Source organism: Mauremys reevesii, linkage group 4, assembly GCF_016161935.1.
Source record: "Mauremys reevesii isolate NIE-2019 linkage group 4, ASM1616193v1, whole genome shotgun sequence".
NCBI classification, from domain to species: domain Eukaryota; kingdom Metazoa; phylum Chordata; order Testudines; family Geoemydidae; genus Mauremys; species Mauremys reevesii.
Genome location: NC_052626.1, coordinates 36,571,463 through 36,591,118, shown reverse-complemented (window position 1 = coordinate 36,591,118; position 19,656 = coordinate 36,571,463). Strand labels below are relative to the sequence as shown.

Here is a 19,656-nt window from a genome sequence, read left to right as displayed (position 1 = left end):
AAACTATTTTCATTTCCACTTGAAGTGAATTTGACAGTCAGAAAACCAAATTCCCTCAAAATTAAATTAATCTCAACTATGGCGTAGTCCCCGCAAGACAAAGACATTTTCTCATACAGTTTGTGTATGCCCACTGGTTGAGATGTATATTCCAAGGAACACAACTGTCATATTGCCCCCTTTGCTATTTGATTAGAGGAGCTAAGTCACACACACACGTGCGCGTGCACACACACACACACACACACACACACACACACACACACACACACCCCTGATAAAAAACACAACAAAAACAGATGAAAAGCCTAGTCACATGTCACGCTGAAAGCTCTCAAAATATAATTCACGCCATACTTAAAAAAAAAAAGCAAACAAAAAAGAAGTCAGTTTGCAATTCCACCATGGTGAAATAAACTTGTCCGTTCTTAGACCTGTTGCCAGGGGTGAGTAGAGTTAGCAGCTGTCCAGGCTGCAGTCCAGAATAAATACTGGCGGCATCATCAAGGCTGCTTTAATGGGGAGCTAGGGGGAGAAGAAAGAAAAATAAAGAATTAGAGAATAAGTAAACAAAGAGAAGCATTGTGCAGGCCATTTAAATGCATAGCACAGCATCTTTACCTTCCCCAACTCTTCTTTAATGCAAATGCTCTGTCTTATATGGCTTGGGAACATTACACTACTTCCCTGCCATTAATTACCACATTAACACACTTTAAATGTTTGGAGGGGAGGATGGGTAGGCAGCTTGGAAATGATTTCCAGGCAAAGCTTTGCATTCAGATGCTTCTCTTCTCACTCCCCTCTCGACAGCTCCACCCCTCCCATCCTCTCTCGCTCTCTCTTCATCTCTGCTGAGCCTGCAGAAAAAGGGGCAGCAGTGGATTTATGGCACACTTAATTCTTAGGCAAGGGGGATCAATATTCAGAATGCAGCCCTAGCCTGATAACCATAAGCCTCCCATATATCATTGGGCACCTCAGGGAAACTCGCAAATCATTTGGCCATCCTCTCCCTCCTGGAAAACGTTCCTTCCCATTGCTTGTTTCAGATTAGTTGGAGGCACTGTGTGACTCTTCCTTTGCTGATCTAGTCTTTCATAGTGGCTCATTTCCTATCCTGGGAGAGATGGGGGGACCCAAAGGAGCTGCGAATGCTGCTTACTGCTTGAAGCATAGCTGCGTCTCTGTTTCCCTCCAACTGGCTGGCAGGTCGGATTGGCCCTTCAAAGTCTCTCACAATGTCATCATGAATATTTGGTGCTTTCCTTAAAGTCTCAACTCCTGAAGTCTTGTGACTACATGAGACTCTGAGATTCCATTTTTTTTAAAAGCTAGTTTGTAGTCCTCATGGTTGCAGAGAGAATCTTGAATACGTGAATCTTGAAGGCTATAACAACAGAAGACAAAAGTTATTTTGAGTTATTAAAAGACTCAAAAGTTATTTTTTTATAAATAAAGAATTTTTGTGTCGTAGCAGTGTTGGTTGCTGGATCTGAGCGAAACAAGGTGGGTGAAGTAAGGCTCATGGTTAGTTATTATTATTATTTATAGTTATTATTACTTATTATATTAACCTGTCATGGACCAGGACCCCATCATGCAATATTTTTTCAGTCCAATGACACAAAAAAAGACTTTTCACAAACAAATGTTTTTCCCTCCTTGTGCTATAGTCCTCCTGCAAGTGTCTATGCAAGCTCTTCTCTTTATACGAGGGGCTAAGACAGTCCTTCAGTGTCTCTGGCCCCCAACTCTCTAAGGCAATCTCCTAGGCCGCAGGGGTTTCCTCACTACCTCTAGGCAGCACTGTAGGGTGCACCTATGCCCTGTTTACGTCAGATGCTTGCCCTGAGACACTAGACCATGAAGCTCCTTCTACCCCCAAATCAAAGCTTCCCCTGCTTTACCTTTCCCTATGACCACTTCCTATGACTGTCTGCTTCCTGTTACCCTTCTCCTGAGCCCTTTTCAGGGTGTCTGTAGACAAGCCCCTTCAGGGCCCATTCCCCAGATCCCTCTCAGTAAGGAAACCACAACAGCATTGGCCCAGATCCCTGTGTTAGGGAGATTCTTACCAACAAGCAGTAGCAGTTGCTGGTTTTTTTTCAGGTGTCCCCCACATTGAGCAAATGGGAGCTCTTTTACAGCCTGACTACCTTCCCTAGCAGGCTTTGCTATAGCTTACAGTCACATGATTTAGGAGGACACCCGTCACCGGGGAGAGCATTGTACTGAGCTCCTATTGAAGGTCCAGCTCATCCTGTGACAGAGCCATTTTGTGGACACTTCTGGATGGGTAGAAGGACTTTCTCTGACAAACTAGATTGATGCAGGAGAGCTCAGCTCACCACGTTCTTTCAAATAACAACAATACTTAGCACTTTGTATCTTCAATGTACTTCATGTGCATTAACTAATTCAAAAGTTCTCAAACTGTGCTGCGTGTGTGACGGGGGGAGCACTGGCTGGTGGTTAGGCGAGAATTGGCTGATCCCATAGTCCTGGCTCCTCCTCCTTATTTCCGGATGCTGAATTGCACTCAAGAGATAAAAATATATTTACGGATTTCTTATGATGGTTGCTATATATTCCTACTAGTGTCCATGGTGTGCTAGGCATCTTCCAAACAGAAGAGAAGGGATGAGGCCTGCCCCAGGAAGCTCATAATTAAAAGGTTGACACAATGCAACAGAAGATGGGGGGGCAACATGTTTGCAGTTACGTTAATAAATGTACTTTATTAAATGAAGGGCATGTAAATTATACCCAAGTTACTTATGTTTTTTCTCTGACACTGTCTCGGACACTGACACTACGTTTCTATAGGTAGCCCAACGGAGATGGGTATTTAGGCGGGACTAATAATACATTTCCATGTATAACTTATTTAGCTTTTGCTTACTAGGACTAGCTGAAAATTTTCAAAATTTGAATTGCAGCAAGGAAAAAAAGAGGAAACATTTTTCATATATATGTTTTTCTCCCTGGAAAAATGTTCCTGTTTTTTGACCAGTTCTCCTGTTTATTTTAGGGTTTTATTCTATGGCTAATGGACGGGAAGGTGGTCCATATGATCATGAAAGGGTGGGGAAGTGGTGTGCAATACAATCTCTAGTAATCTTCCAGGGTAGAGTCTCAAAGGCACAATGGCAGGCACTCAGGTGCCTAACTGGGAGTTAGTGCCACTTGAGCCTTTGAGAATCTACCCTGAAAGCTTACTATAGAGATTGTATTGCACACCTTCTCCTCTCCCTTTCCTGATTGCATGGACCACCTTCCCTCCAAAGTGTGTTTGAAATTGTTTGAGAACCACAGAGCTAATCTTGTCAGCACCCTTGCAAGAAAAGCATTTAAAATATGGTTCTGTTCTGAAAAGCGGCTGCTAAAAGGTATCAAAGGGTCATATGTGGGGACTAGGGCAAGACAGGAGAGAAAAATATGGATCAGAGCCTCTTCCCATCCCTCTCCTCCCAACCGATCGGGGGAAAGAGTGGGGAAGACAGACAGAAGAGATACTTAGACTTCCCATCTCCTGGTCTCAGAAAGGAGGAGTGAAAACCTCTCCACTCTGAATCCTCCTGCCCCTTCCCCTCCCTCCCCAGCTTCCTATCCCTTGAGGCTGCTGGGAAGAAAATAAAATGGCTCCCAATGGTTTGACCTGACTTTCTTCCCCTCCCTAGAGGCTGGGAATGAAAACCCAGCCACATTCCTCTCTAGAAGCCTGGGGAGGCTTTTAGGATTTCCCTGCTGCTTCCTTTCAGATTTCCTGGTGATAACATCTTCTGATGTCATGGAGAAGGACGGAGAAAAAACAAATTATGAAGCCCCCAACAGGCCTCATATTTCCCTTCACATTTATCAAGTGTTATCTTCTGATGGTATTTATGCATCCCTATGCAGACAGTACCCAAAATCTCTCAAGAAAACCAGATCTCAAGAGATTTCCAGTGCACTACAGACAGGGGCGGCTCTAGAAATCTGTGCTGCCCTTCCCCGGTCCCGCGGCGGGTCCCCTCTTCCCGCGGCTCCGGTTGAGCTCCCGCCGGCATGCCTGCGGCAGGTCCGCTCGTCCCGGGCTCCGGTGGACCTGCCGCCGGCATTGCAGCGGGAGCTCAACCGGAGCCAAATGCCGCCCCCCCGGGAAAGGGCCGCCCCACGCGCCTGCTTGGCGCGCTGGGGTCTAGAGCCGTCCCTGACTACAGATGCAAGAGCTATGGACAGTTAAAATACACTTTACCTGTGGGAGCAAACTTTTGATGCTTGCTTATATAAACCAAATCTGAACTCCAAATCTCCCTGTGTTGCAGCTTGCCTATCACTAGTGCCTATGTGAAGTGAAGAAAGAAAACATGGACACTTTTGTGCACATCATGAAAGTGCACCTGCAATTGTACATGCATTGACAGCAAAATGACTGGATAGTTAAACCCCAAATTAACTATTTTTATATACAGTTATCCTACATGCAGGCCGGGCTATTGTTCATGCATGTGCAGTCTGAGGTATGGTTTGTGTGTGTGTATTGCTCACCCATGAACTTCTACCAGTCATTGCATAGAATTCAGCTTCTGCTCACAAAGGCAATATCAATAGCTAGCAAAAAGCAAAAAATAAGATGCTATTGTGTAAAATCTTTACAGAGATTGAGTATATGTGAGTATGAGAGATGGAGAGAGAGGGGTTACATTAATAATTAACCTTTGAAAATAGCTCTTGCTTTCTGAGTGTGCATATCAATACAATATAATTACCAGATTTTATTCACTCTTTGCTGAAGAGTGCAATGGGTAATTTAAACATTGAGTTCACATTTGCATATTGGAGAGAGTGCTGCTTCTTTTAAGTGTCTCTCAGAGGAGGCCAGGATGGTGGCTCTCTAGTATAGATGCATACGCATTCCTTTAATTTGCCTGCTGGGGGAGGGGGGGAAGGAAGGGGAGGGGAGGGGAGGGGAGGGGCTGAGGGATGGAGCGGTGCTCTGTAAACCAAATCCTCAGGCTACATTCCTCTGACAGGTTTGCTGAGCTTTGCCAATGTTTCATTGAGCCTGGGCTGAACTGGGTGCAAACCTGGGCTGTATTCTGACTGAGCCTTAATAGAGTCTTCTAAAAACCTGGGACTAGATTCTGAGTGAGTCCAGAGGCTGGGTTTTCATGTAAACTCAGGGGCCCAGAGAGAGTCCAGAGACTGTGTTTAAGGTAAGCCTAGGTCAAATTATGAATGTTCATGGCCCAAAGTTCAACTGAGTGCAGAGGGCGTGTTTCAGGTTAGTCCAGAGAGAGGTTTCAAGTGAACCCAGAAGGTGAGTTTGAAACAAGCCAGGGTCCAAATGGGAGTTTTATTTAACCTCAGACTCCGAGATAAAATCCAATGCACGGAAACCTCACATGCCCTAGAGCCAACTCTTCACATCCAGCATGAACCAAAGAGGCTGAATTTCTCACAACTCTTCTCTCTCTGCTGTCAAATCGCTAAGCCTGGGAACCAGGGCAGTAACAGTATGTGGGGAATGACCCAGGAGTGGAACACTTGTGTTTTATTGCCTATGAGCGTGCAATGCCATCATTCATTTGATTGATGCATAATAACATCTCTTTCACCATAAAAACTGCGGGTTTTGCCTTATTTATGTGGGTTTCAAACCAATAATCTGGTTTCATAATGTGCTAATGTTTGCTTGTAAGCAATAAAGCGAATGGTGAGGCAATAACGCCGACACAGAGGAAATTATTATGTGATTGGAACTGAAGCTTTATCATAGGCTGGATTCTTTTTTTTTTATTTTCACACAGTCCCAAGCATGAAATAAAACATAACATCTTGCATCTCTTAGGAACATAAAAACCACCTTCTTACGGACATTAAGAGTTTAAACATCACTTAAAACATACAGTATCTGGCTTACTGTGAGATCCCATCAGTCTGTAAGATTTCGCTTTCTTTGTTGCAAAGCGATGCACATTGTACAGTCTGCTATGTGCCTTTTGTTTTCTGCTGATTTGCCTTTTGTTTTCTGCTGCCTCCGGATCTTCATTTCGATGTTGAGCATTAAAACAATTCTTCTCTTCATTCGTTGCCATGGTCAGAAGGGGAGTTTAGAGCTCTTAATTCTCTAAAGCTACACAGTTCTCTGTTCATCATCACCCCTTTGTCATCTTGCCTTGGGTATTTTTAATACCACAGTTCAATAGGTTAGATATTCCTACCAGCTACATGGCTCAGGCAGCCTTTCCAATCTATCCCATCTGACTTCTATCTAATTTATTGAATCAAAATGCCATTCAAGCGGATTGTTTAGGGGAGTGGCAGCAATTACATGGAATTTAAGGTCATCACAAGGAAGCTCCTCCAGAACATAAGCCATAGAATTCCATCCAGTGATTCCTGCTTCATCCCCATAACTTCTGGGCTAGAGAAGCATACCTTTTAGAAAGGCATCCTGTCTTCAAATAATGGAAAAGATGTCAAGCGAGTCATACAGCTTTAGTCTTAAAGCAGTTTGAGCTTCAGCCATGGGACATTTCTGTGAAAAGTTTCTTCACCTCCACCATAGTCTCTGCAAAATCTTGCTCAGCAGTAGTCTTCCGAGTGGTTAGTAGTTATGGAGCTGAGTTTTTCCCACTGTGAAGAATTTTCATGTTACTGTGCAAGCAAAATGTCTAAGGCTTGGACTGAGCTGTCTATTGCCATAGAAAGAACAATGTCTCAGGAAGCAATTCAGGCCAGGGACTTTCTACTACTCACATTCCAGGTTAATGCCCTAACCATGAGGCTATTGGGTATTCTAGAGTGGGTTTTATCTCTGAAAGATGGAGTGTCAGTGTCACTCCCTGCTCCAATAAATATGTTGTTATTTATGAGTGAAAGAGCTCCAACAGGAGACCTTGACAGACCTGCCCAATAATATATGAAGCTGGATATGAGTCAGCAGTGTGCCCTTGTTGCCAAGAAGGCCAACAGCATATTGGGCTGTATTAGTAGGAGCATTGCCAGCAGATCAAGGGAAGTGATTATTCCTCTCTATTCAGCACTGGTGAGGCCACACCTGGACTATTGCGTCCAGTTTTGGTCCCCCCACTACAGAAGGGATGTAGACAAATTGGAAAGAGTTCAGAGGAGGGCAACAAAAATGATTAGGGGGCTGGGGCACATGACTTACAAGGAGAGGCTGAGGGAACTGGGGTTATTTAGTCTGCAGAAGAGAAGAGTGAGGGGGATTTGATAGCAGCCTTCAACTACCTGAAAGGGGGGGGTTCCAAAGAGGATGGAGCTAGGCTGTTCTCAGTGGTGGCAGATGACAGAACAAGAAGCAATGGTCTCAAGTTGCAGTGAGGGAGGTCTAGGTTGGATATTAGGAAACACTATTTCACTAGGATGGTGGTGAAGCACTGGGATGGGTTACCTAGGGAGGTGGTGGAATTTCCATCCTTAGAGGTTTTTAAGGCCTGGCTTGACAAAGCCTTGGTTGGGATTATTTAGTTGGTGTTGGTTCTGCTTTGAGCAGGGGATTGGACTAGATGACCTCCTGAGGGCTCTTCCAACCCTAATGTTCTATGATTTTAATACCCAATATCTTGGTTGGGACATCCAGTGGGATTTTGGAGAAATGGGTTCAAGTGCCTGCTGTAAATCAGGCAGAGTGATGATTTGCAATGGGGTTCCAGCATTACAGGTGGAGCGCCCTAACCACTGGACAGTTGGGTACTCAGGACACTTCTGCCTGTCTGAGCCTGAACAATTCTTGTTCTACTCTCCCCGAGTTGTTGCTTGTGTGATGCCCAATTTTATAGGTGTTCCTACAAGGTTGGGCTCCTCTGGAAAGATAGAGTGGGGAACCCCTAGTTTAAGAATTCTGACAGGGCTTAGGCCAGAGTGAGGGTCTGAGCATCTCATTAGCTATGGGGTAGAGTCAGGACTTAGGCAGCTTTGCATATGTCTACCAGGAGAAACGAAGGCACCTAGGGACTTTAGGCAGCTACAGGATTAGGCAATAATTGAGGGTGGTTTTGAGAATGTCACTGGAACCTAAATGTAGGATTTAGGTGCCTACAGAGACAGTTAGGCAATAAGTACCTTTATGAATCTGCCATTATGTTGATAATGCCCAGATCCCCATCTATATCATGTCTATGTAACCCACACAGCTCCAGGGTGTGGTGTTCTGTCCCATCTAGTGGCACCGAGACCACTTAGAGAGAAAGAAAAAAAAAGAGTCTGCTCTATAACCTTAGCTAATAGCCAGTTGGCTTTTAGCTCATGCGGTAGAGGCTCATGCACTAAGCTCCAGAGATCTCTGGTTCGACCCTGCCCGCCGACAACTGGGGTCTGTCGACATTACATCTATATCCCCATCTAGAGCAGTACGTCAATAACCCAATGTCTATAAGAATTTGGGGGTTTGAAGATTCTAGCTGGCTATGGCTTAATCCAGACAAGACTGAGATAATATCAGTGGTCTGAAAGAAGCAGTCATAAGAGCTGGTGGAAGTTATATCAGCACCTCTGATTGAAAGAGTCCAACCACCATTTGTAACATAGGTTTTCAACTTAGGTATATCATTAGAATCTGGACCACTCCTGGATTATTATCCCTATTTTATAGATGGGGAAACAGAGATACACATAATAAATGAATTGCCAAAGATCACATAGGGAGTGAGTTTGCTGGGGGTGAAACAAGTTTCACTGAAGAGTTTAATCTTAAGGATCTGGGGAAAGACCTACTCAGCATTTGGGAGAGTGCATCACTGGTGATTAAAACAGAAAACAGTCTACAAGGGTCATATTTCCATCAAAAGTAGCTGGAATTTGGAATTAGTTGCTGAAGGAAGTAGTTGGAGCAGGTGGCATATATTCATTTCAAGAAAATATGGCTGTTCACCTAGAATCTCTTAACAAACAAACAAACAGTAATACAATATCAGTTCTTCTTAGAATCTCAAAGAATTTCCAAACATTAACTAGTTAAGCTTCAAGCACTGCTCACAGTCATCTGCCTGGCCAGGAAGTAGGACATTTTTCACTAGCAACTGGCAAACCTAATGAAGTTCAAGGTGTTATGAGCCTCCTAAATTAGGCTGTAGATTCATAAAACTAATCCTTGATCATGAACCTGTTTTCCTGTCATTTAAACTCATGTTTTATTTCACGGTCAGAAAATATAAAAAAATAAAAATGTTTTTCTAGTTAAAGGGAAGCCTGTGCTACATTGTGGGGATAGGAAAACCGTCCAGAAAGCTTAATTTATCCAAGAGTGTGTTGCTCTGTGTAGTGGGCCAAATTCAGTACTGATATATATGGGAGTATAAGTTACTCATTGGGCTAGAAAAGGGTCAATGTGATTAAGCAGAGCAAATCGCACCAATTTGGTATTCAATGTATGGGCAAAACGAGTGTAACTTACTAGCTAAGTGGTCTGAAGGAAGGATCTTGCACCATTGATTAGTTGCTTTTCCTGCTACATCATCTTTCTGCCCCTCATCATGTATGTGCAATTTGCCATCATGATGGAACTCACTGCAATCCAGATCTATGCGAATTACACACCTTTACCACTTGCATCCGTTTCTGACTCACACCCAATGTAGAACTAACAGCCCCATTTCTGTCACCACTATACCTGGCCCATGTATATTTATTTTTTCTTTCACATTTTCCTCTAGGCTCCCTTTTCCTGTTTCTTTGCATTTATTTTTCATTCTTCCTGTTCTCTGCTTCATTTTTCACTGCATTTTTTTTTTCAGACAGACATATTCTCTCTTCCTTTTTCTCTGCTCCTTTCATCTCAGTCTCTCTCCTTAGTGGAACATGAAGCCAATAATGTTTGAGCTTGAGTCATATTCTGCGCTGTGCTGCAGCAGTGTTTGCTCTTGGGAAGTAGTTTTTGTGATATTATACAATTACCTATCCTGTAAAATCCTTTTCCTTAATATTGTTTGGCATTTACTTGAACAGCAGCAAAAGTGTAGTCTACATAATAGGCCCCAAGACATTTAAAACAACTTTTGAATGTTCTTTGGCACAAGTGCCTATTTGGATAGGTAGGAGAGATGGAGAGATATAGACAGATCTTGGGATAAAGACACAGCAAAGCTTATGAATGAGCATTGCTAATCATTCCTTGCTTGGCCAATAGCATGCACCATTTTAGCACAACAAAGAGAAATGTCACTTCCTCCTTCCTCAGGGCCCACTGACCTGAGAAGTGACCAGCTTGGCTTCTGCCTGTCAGGAGCAGAAGCAGGTGAACTCTTGAATCCGTGTAAGAGGCTTTCATTAACCTCTCACTGCATGAGCTATGTCCTTCGGCTCACTGCTTGCTTATAAAGGGGATTAGACAAATGAATTAAGGAAAGTGACTAATGCTCCAGCAAAACCAGCCTGCCAGTGGGATGGTAAGAGGGGGTGATTGTTGGATTGCTCTCTTTCTTTAAGGTAATGAGAGTTGGTGAATAATAGTAAATTCTATCCAAGTGTTTTCTCACAGTTGGTTTTATTTTAGGGTAATTTAGGAAACAATTTGCAAAGCTTATTCCCCAGCTCACCTTTGAAATCACTGCTTTGGTAGCAGTGAGGTGTTATTGGGAAGCAATTTACTTTTCATTCCAGTGGTTAAAAATACAAAGTAACCCAAATAACAATTTTCTGGCTTGCACATTGTCTTGTGCAAATGGGAAATACCATCACTCAGGAGAACTCTCTCTGAAGCTAATTTAAATTAACAGATTCAATTTCATACATGTTATGAGCTACCTGAGTTTCCAGATGGGACCCGTGACATACAGACGGCAGAGCTATACTGAAGCTATCCTTCCTGTCCATCTTAAATTTTCTTAAAACGGGGTCATCACCAGTGAAGTGGATTTTAATCAGTATTGTTTTCAATCCAAAATTCAAATTTGCTGAAGACGTGGGGAGAAGAATAACATTATTGAAGAAACCAGAAAGGAAAGGCAGCCCTTAAGGATTGTGCAGAGGGCCTATTTACATAAAAGTGCTATTTAAGAATCTAATAAAAGAAAATATTAGCAGAAAAGAGGAAAAAAGCAAAGCCCAGCGGTGCTAAAATATAAGTGGGCACAATTCACAACTGTGTTACTGAGCAGCATTTAGCTACTGCAATGATCCATTGCATACAGTATATTTTTAAAATAACTTTTTAAACAACAACCCACTAGGGACTCGATTCTCCTCTCACTTATACTATTTTACACCAGCGTCATTTTAGTGGGCCAGATTCTTAGCCCCCAATAAATCCTCTTTGTACTTCACTGATGGTGCAAAACAGACTTAAGGATGCTTTCCCCTCATTAGCTAATGAATCCTTATACACATCTGACCTCAATGCAAGCCTGTTAGGCATGATTTATTGTTATTTATGATTTGTATCACAGTAGCACCTTGCTCATCCCAATCATAAATATAGCCCCATTGTGCTAGGTACTGTACAAACACATAGTAAGAGATGGATCCTGCTCCAAAGAGCTTACAGTCTAAAGAGACAAGATGAATAGAGTTGCTTGAAAATTTTCTATCAACATCTTTTTCCAGTGGAAAGGTGGGTTTTTGAATAATTGAATACTTTTTTCTGGAAAAAGTCTGCTTTCCTCAAAAATGTTTGATTTTTCCTTCTGAAAAAATGACAACCCCAATTTTTTCAGCTGACATCCATTTTTTCCCCAGTTTTCAGCAATTTTTGGTAGAAAAGTTTTGGTTTTCGGTTTTCTAGTGAAAAGTCAAAAGTTTCCCTTGAAATTTTTGACTAAAACAAGAAAAAAAAATTGTTTTTGTGAAAAATTTCTGTGCAAAAAAATATCACTTTCTGACTAACTCTACAGAACAAGGCTGGGAAAGGAAACAGAGATGAAGTGACTTGGCCAAGGCAACACAGCAGGTTTGTGGCAAAGGAAAAAAGGCCTTGAGTCCTAGTTCTGTGCACTAGCTACAAGGTCACTAACTGATACCATGGTCATCTCTGTAGAGAGGCCAAGGGCACAATGGAGACGGTAGCTGTATAATTTTCCTCCCCCAGAGGTAGTCCCTCTAGGACTTGGTTGGAGGTGAAAGGCAGCTTGTACTGATGCTACTCCGTACTCCCAATGATTTGTGTGAATGAATAAGGAATCCACTCCCCAGCATTGTCAGTCTAGTATCTTTCATAAGCACTAAATTAACTTAAAACATTGTAAATGTCATCAGGACATTATTGGTCTGCTATTATGTAGCTGTGCAATTTAAATAAAACACTAATACTCCATCTGTTTTACAGGGCTTGAATGGTACAATATTATGTTCAGGTTATTATATTTAATAAGGTGTGCAGCGGACTGAATGGTTAATAGTTTAGAATGGCTGTTCTAAAAGATTGGGCTTCCTGTATAATGGGATGTCTGACTGAGGATTTTTGTGATATTATCACCACTGTTATTATTACTTTTGGTATCTCAAAAGTCATATTAGGGCCATGATAGTCACTCACAAAATGACTCTCCCCCACACAGTACCCAGCAGTTTAAAAATGACAATTAATATTCTGAAGTGGGAGGGGTGGTTGGGAAGCAGAAAAATAATTTGCTTTTTTTTAAATTCAAAGCCCTGGCTGTTTTGTGCAATGGCAGCCAGTACTTAGGGAAACTAATGAAAGACTATTTCAATCAAGGCTAACTTAAGAAAAAAATCATGCTGTTTCAAAAAGGGGGAGTTGAATGTTGGGTAAAATGCATCATATAATTTTCAAATAGCTTGTGTGAACTGAAACAATTTGTGCCTTCAAGCTCTGCCATCTTCTTTATTTTCCTTTCCACCCCCCATAGGAAACCATTTGACTGGAGAGTCTAATAAAGCAATCTTTGCCTCCTATTTATAAAAAATCATTTGGCAGCCATGTCTCCTGTACATTTAATATAGCTCCCTCTTCATCTCATTGGAGATCCCTTGCAGGAGAATTACCCACATGGTTTAGACCAAAGTAAGAAATGAGCAGGGGATGGGGATGGATTCAAACAAAAAATAAACATTATTGTTCATGTAAATTGCTTCAGAGCTTGCACAAAGGAGTAGACTTTTATATGGCTTTCAGCCCTAGCTAGCGTAGACTCTGGCACCAAGGGTGAGTTATGAGTGCTCCATCTGGGGAGGAAGATACATGGCTGGAAATCACCACATTAATCCACAGATGGGGAATGACCCCTTGTGACTTGCCCTACTAAGAGGTACAGCTTGCTAATGGGGTTTAAAGCACCCCCTCTGTGGCCTTCCTACATCACTGATCTGTACATTCAGGAGAAAGAGAATCTGAAGAGGTAATGCTGTGTGCCACTCCAGGCAGGTGGAGAAGCAATGGACAGAGCCATGTAGGGAATCGGCGGAGTCTTGGCTCCAACCCCTCCAGTATGTCAGCCGGCATAGCGCAACTGAACCTGCACAGAGGGGGACGTAGACTGCTAATGGTATGGACCTGTGGAAGATTCCTTCTCCTTTGGAGCAAGTGTAGAGCCAGAGGAGGAAATGTGACTCTCCGAGACACAGTTCCTTCCCAGGACTCTTCCCAGGGGTTGGCGGGGATGTACATTGAAGTCTAAGCCTATGCATGTGATTCCCATAGCCATCTTTATTGCTCTTCTCTGGACCATTCCATCTTAAGGTGACATGACCAGGAGCCCTATTATACAATGTGTCTTCATTACAGTATTTCCTGTATTGTTTCTAGTTCCCCTTTTTATACACATCCTATTTGCTTTTTTCAATTTCTACTTCACAGTGAGCAGATGTCTCCACTGAGTTATCCATAATGACTCCTGTGTAAGTCTGTTTCCTCAAAGGTTCCCATGAGTTCAGAGCCCATCAGAACAGGTACATACTTGCCAGTGACAGATCAACTAGTCACAAGAGCTAATACCAAACAGAGAGAGAACATGAGACACATGAATTTTTCAGGAAGTGCATCTTCCATGAAGGACTAATCAACGTCAGTGGCAAAGATTCTGCTCACCCAAGATCTGTCATATTATTTCCCAGTAGGGGTGTTCGCAAAGACTTATATGCTTCTTGTCTTTTCAGTTTTAGTTTGATGTCATGTATATATCCAATTTATCTGTGCTCCATCTTATGCATATGTGATGTATTGCAAATTGACATTCAAACAGAGGGAGGGAGAGAGAGAGAGAGAGACTGAGAATGCCCGCAACCCAAGTTTAACAAAATCTCATCAGTTAGAAGCAGACAAGACAGTAACACTTCTTAATAACCCAGGGCTGTCCAACATGCATTAGTTCAGTTAATTTCTATATATTTTCCCCCTTAGATACTTCAACAGCTTATTTCTGCTGAATACAAATAAGAAAATGTGAAAGATATTTTGTTATAATAGCTAGATATACAGTTAGTAGTGCATTGCATTTGTAAGGACTTAAGATCATAGCATTTGGCAGTAGTCTATAGTTTTATGCATCATGGCACCCTGCCTCCAGCAATGACTGTTACTTGATATTTCAGAGGGTGCAGAACAAATTTCCCCCTGCCCTAAAAATCACACCTGCTGACAATCTCTGAAGCACTGTACTCTGAGAATTGGATCAGCAGATGACCCAGATTGTGAGTTTTGAATACATAGATTGAGTTATGATTTGAGATACATTGGTGTCAGTCTAGCACAGAGTCCATAGATTTAGATGAATTTACTCCTCATTCACATTGGCCCTTTGTCTTTGCTTTCTATACAGAAGTTGTAAACTTTACTGATGGCCATTAAATTAGCCAGTCAAAACTAGCAATATTATTTGTACTGAAGATCTCCTTCAGCAGCGAGTCCCAAAGGGTCAAGTAAAGATACAGTTCCCTTCATGTGTTTTTAAATTTACCCTCTGCTAACTTCAATTTGTGTCCTCTTGTTCCTACTCAGGTACAGGATTAAAAGGCAAGGACTGGATTTGTTTTCATCGTGCCCTTGATAATAATTTCATATGCCTTCACAACATCTCTTTCTACTTTTATCTTTTCTAACATGAATAATTCTTGTCTCAATGACAGCAAAGCAGTGCTATATTAAGAGCAATCAACCTAAAGGAGATCCAGGATTTCATAAGCGCTATTTTCCTTTCAGCATAACTAGTACTTGGGCACTTACAGAACCATGTATCTATAGAATAAGCAGTGTGGCATCATGGCTAGCAAACTGGAGTGGGAGTCAGGAAACACGGATCCTACTCCTGTCTTTGCCACTGGCCTATTGAGCGACCTTGGAAAAATCATGTCACCACTCCGTGCCTCGGTTTCCTCATCTATAAATTGATACTTTATACTATATAAAATGATACCTGGCTCCTTTGTAAAGGGTTCTGAAAGCACTAAGAGTGTCATTATTATATGTCTAATTGTGATCAAGTTATGTGATTGCACTCTAAAATCACCACATTCAATCTTGGGGATTATGTGGAATTTTACTTGTATCATTGGTCACTGAATACTGTCACCATTCAGAATTTCTTTATAAAGATTTTATTTACCACTCCAGGAAAAAGAATGAGAAGGCTTGCAAATGGTTGATATTTTAAGAGATTATCATTTTCACAAGAAAATATGTCCAAAAGAAATTTTGCAGCAGTAGCCAAGATGTGCATATGTGATTATCTTGAAGTGCTGAGGGGTTCATAATGAATTTATGGCCTGATTTTCAAGAGTGCTGAGCTCTTAACAGTATTGAAGTCAACAGGATCTGTGAGAACTCAGTGGCTTTGAAAAATCAGACCATTTGTGCTTTCAAATAGTGCAGGATTGACAGCCTAGAGATATAAACTATGTGATTATGAATCACAGACAGTGACTGCGGAAACTCTGCCTCCCCAGTGTAATTTATACCTTGACCTGGAAAAGCCACATCCATAAAAAAGAGAGTAGTTTGGGCTCCATGTCTAACCAGTCTTTGACCTTTCTGCCAAGGCCAACAACTTTTGGTATCAAGTATTAGAGGGGTAGCCGTGTTAGTCTGGATCTGTAAAAGCAGCAAAGAGTCCTGTGGCACCTTATAGACTAATAGACGTTTTGGAGCATGAGCTTTCGTGGGTGAATACCCACTTTCGTCGGATGCATGTACATGTACAGGACACCAACATAAGTACTGTCTGTGTGATGTGAGCAGGGGCGGCTCTAGGCACCAGCAAAACAAGCTGGTGCCTAGGGCGGCAAAATGTAGGGGGCGTCCCCTGCAGACCGGACCTGCCGCAGGCATGACTGCGGAGGGGGCGCTCGTCCCGCGGCTCGGCTGGATCTCCCGCAGGCATGACTGCGGCAGCTCAAGCGCAGCCGCCAGACCCGCGAACCGGCCGCAGCTGCGGGAGGTCCAGCCGAGCCACGCGGGACCAGCGGTCCCTCTGCAGTCATGCCCGCGGGAGGTCCACTGCTCCCGCGGCTCCGGGGCGCCTCCCGCGCATGACTGCTTGGGGCAGCCAAAAACGTAGAGCCGCCCCTGGATGTGAGTAAAGGCAAATCAATTCCAAGGCAGGGAAAAAATTACACATTACAAAGAAAGATTTTTGGAAATTGAAAAGCACTTTGAAATGCAAATATTAAATGTGGAGTTTAGGGAGTCAAAGGCACAATTGTTAACTGTAATGGGTCTTGTGCATCTGATTCTGTATTTATAATGTTTAATGCCAAAATTTAATAACAAATCTTAATGAAAGTATCCACAAGGACTCATCAGTTCCGCAATAAGAAAATTCTAGAGGTGGGCTGGACAGCTGAGGTGAGAGGCAGCTCCCTAACCGGGCTTTTTATTTCTTGGCCACTAAATCCAGCTCAGGAGTGGCCAAAAATGGGAGTGATCTGATGGCTGTTTGATGGCATCTTTGAAGCGGATGTCCCAGTCAAGTTCTTGGCAGATAGGTGTCCCCAATCTCCCATAAAACAAAAGAAAACACCTTCATATTTGGCACTCACTAACAACACTGATCAAAGTGAGAGGCTACAGGCCCATTGCCCCACTGACTTCAGTGCAGCTGGGTGAGGATCTGGCATATTGGTTTCAATAAAGTTGCATCACTTTTTATCAATGTACAAGGGCAGAGGAGCAGGCCTTGTGCTGTGACAGACATTGGTATCTTGCTTCTATTTTCTCTTTATGTATTTAACAAACAGTGTAACACCCCTTTGTCTTAGAAATGACTGTTTCCTGCTAGAAGAAGGATGAGCCAGTGCTGAAAGTGGGAGGTGGGGGTTGCAAATCCAGAATAAATACATAAATGAACATTGAGCTTGGTCGCTGAAGAGTGCACTTTAAGCACTGTCTTGCCACAGCTTCTGTTCCTGGGCTATGATAAATTCCTCACTTTTTTCAGGACTGGGAACAGCTTTTCTATACACGGGGAAATCCTGAGAGCCCCACTATAGTCCTTAGCTCTTATGTGCTGTACAGAAGAGCAAAGGGGAGTTAGAATCCCCCATGGCCCTGAGCAGCCACATCAGGGTATTGCTGCTCCAAGTGCTCAGGGGAATGTGCTGAGATGCGTTCCTGGGACATAGTTGAGTAGGAAGTGGGGGTGGAGGTTCTGGCCCCCACAATGTGCTGGCCTGTGTAGCTGACTGGCTGCATGCCAAAGGATATGTTGCACCCATAAAGAGGTATCACAACAGAGGAATCCCAGGGGGATTCTGCCTTTCTATGGGCAGTATGATCTAGCCCTCAGATTGTGTTCACTCCTGACTCTGGCAAACTCCCATTGACTTCAGTAAGGACTTCAGGATTTGCTCCATGGATTACAAACTATAAACTGCAGTGGTTGGCTTGTCCTGACTATGAAACACTTTGCTTCGTTGTGGACTTTCCTTTAGAAAGAACAGACTCAGACTTTTCCTTTTCCCTTCGATGATGCATGTTTTCATATATGGTGATGGTGACAATTTTATTGCTCTCTACATACATTTTCTGGGGCATCAATATATTTTTCTTGCTAGGGAAAGGACCAAATGTAAACACCTGGTAATTTATTTACCTTTGAAGTAAAATCATATGGTGTGCAGGATCCCCTCATTTATGCACATCTGCTATAAATGCCTACTTTAGGTAGATTTATACAGGTGTAAGGAGGGCAATGAAAGCCATGAAATAAGTATTGAACAATAGTGATTTGGTATCAATCAAGCTAAACTGCTGCTTTTACCTTCCACTGCCCCCTTATTTTGTTCACCTGTTTAAAGTAAATTTAGTACTGTTGAAAAATACCAGGCACAGAGCCTGTAGCTGAAAGCCTGAAGCCCTCTATTTAGTTTCTGAACAGCAGCAGTCTGAGGTCAGACAGAGCTGCAGTGCAAGCTTCCAACTCATTATCTTCTGCAGACATGCCTCAACCATGACCTGGAGAGACTGCCATAAAGATCAAGAATGGAGTTCCATCAGCCCTTGGAGTTGCTACTTCAGGTACATCTACACAGCAAAAAAAAAAACAAAAAAACCTGCAGGAGAGAGTCTGAGCCCAAGTAAACCAAGATGGGCTCACTAGGCTTATGCTGTGGGGCTAAAAATAGCAGTGTAGGTAGTCAGGCTCAGGCTCTAAGACCCTCACCCCTCACTGAGTGTGAATCCTGGCCTAAGCCCAGAGGTGAATTAGAGGTTTGTGGGTTCCTGGGACAGAGCAAGTGGGGGCCCCTCCCTACCCCTTCACCTGCAGTCCCCACCCGCCCCTCTCCACCGCTCCTGTCCTGCCAGGGAAATGGTGTCAGGATGTCGGGGCTTACCCCACCCCAGCCCCTGTCCGACATTCGTTTTGGGGAGCTGGATTGAGGTGTGGGGGCTTCCCCCCCCACCTGGCGCTCTTGCCAGTGAGCGGGGTCAGGGCATAGGGGTTTCCCCTGCTCTCCAGCAGGAGCGCTAGGAGGGCAGAGTGGGACAAACTTCTGTGCCCCAACCCTGTTCCCCAGGCAGAGCAGGTCGTGGCATGAGGGTGCCCATTTTTCTGGGGGCCCCCACTTGGTTGGGGGCCCTGGGCATGAGCCCCGTTGTCCCAGAGGCTAATCTGCCACTGCCTAAGCCTGAATGTCTACACTGCTACTTTTAGCCCCACAGCAGGAGATCATTGAGCTGGGCTCTGGGACTCACTGGCATGTTTTTTGTTGTTGTTGTTGGTTTTTTTGGTTTGTGTAGACGTACACTAAGGCTAGGTGGCATTTAGTTTCACTAGTGCTGATGATTTTTGTCATCTGGTCTTTTGTCCCCTGGTAATGGGCCTAAGATCCAAAGACTCATTGCACACAGGCCACCAAACAGCCATAATATGATAAGAGCTGTCGCTAAATACAAAGGCTGAAATCCTGGCCCCAGTGAAGTCAATGGGAGTTTTGCCATAGATTTCAGTAGGGTGCGGACTTTCTCTATTTTTTGTGGAAAATTTTGACTTTTTGTCAAAAAATAAAAACAAAATATTATGAGGTTTTGGTCGAACATTTTTGGGGCTTGTTTTTTTGCTGAAAAGAGACAATTTCCCATGGAATCTTGACCTCCCCACCACATGCACATATTTTTTGACCAGCTCTACAGCTAACCTTTCTGTGACTTAGATCTTGGCTTAATTAGTAACAAATTGTGACCCTTGAATCCAGAGCACTACAGATCATTATTTGTTATATTAGAAAGTCTTAATTTTTTAACCTGTGCAAACTCAA

The 19,656-nt window shown here is 43.1% G+C and overlaps 1 long non-coding RNA gene across 1 annotated transcript in view; it reads right to left on the bottom strand.

Moving 5' to 3' along the window:
* Nucleotides 1–353: 353 nt before the first annotated feature.
* The window catches only part of LOC120403259, a 32,428-nt gene continuing 13,125 nt past the window's right edge, over nt 354–19,656 (bottom strand). The window contains exons 2-3 of the long non-coding RNA XR_005597506.1: nt 1,166–1,390; nt 354–525 (exon numbers count right to left, since the gene is read on the bottom strand). This is a non-coding gene — a long non-coding RNA (uncharacterized LOC120403259). The remainder of the gene's footprint in view (nt 526–1,165; nt 1,391–19,656) is intronic.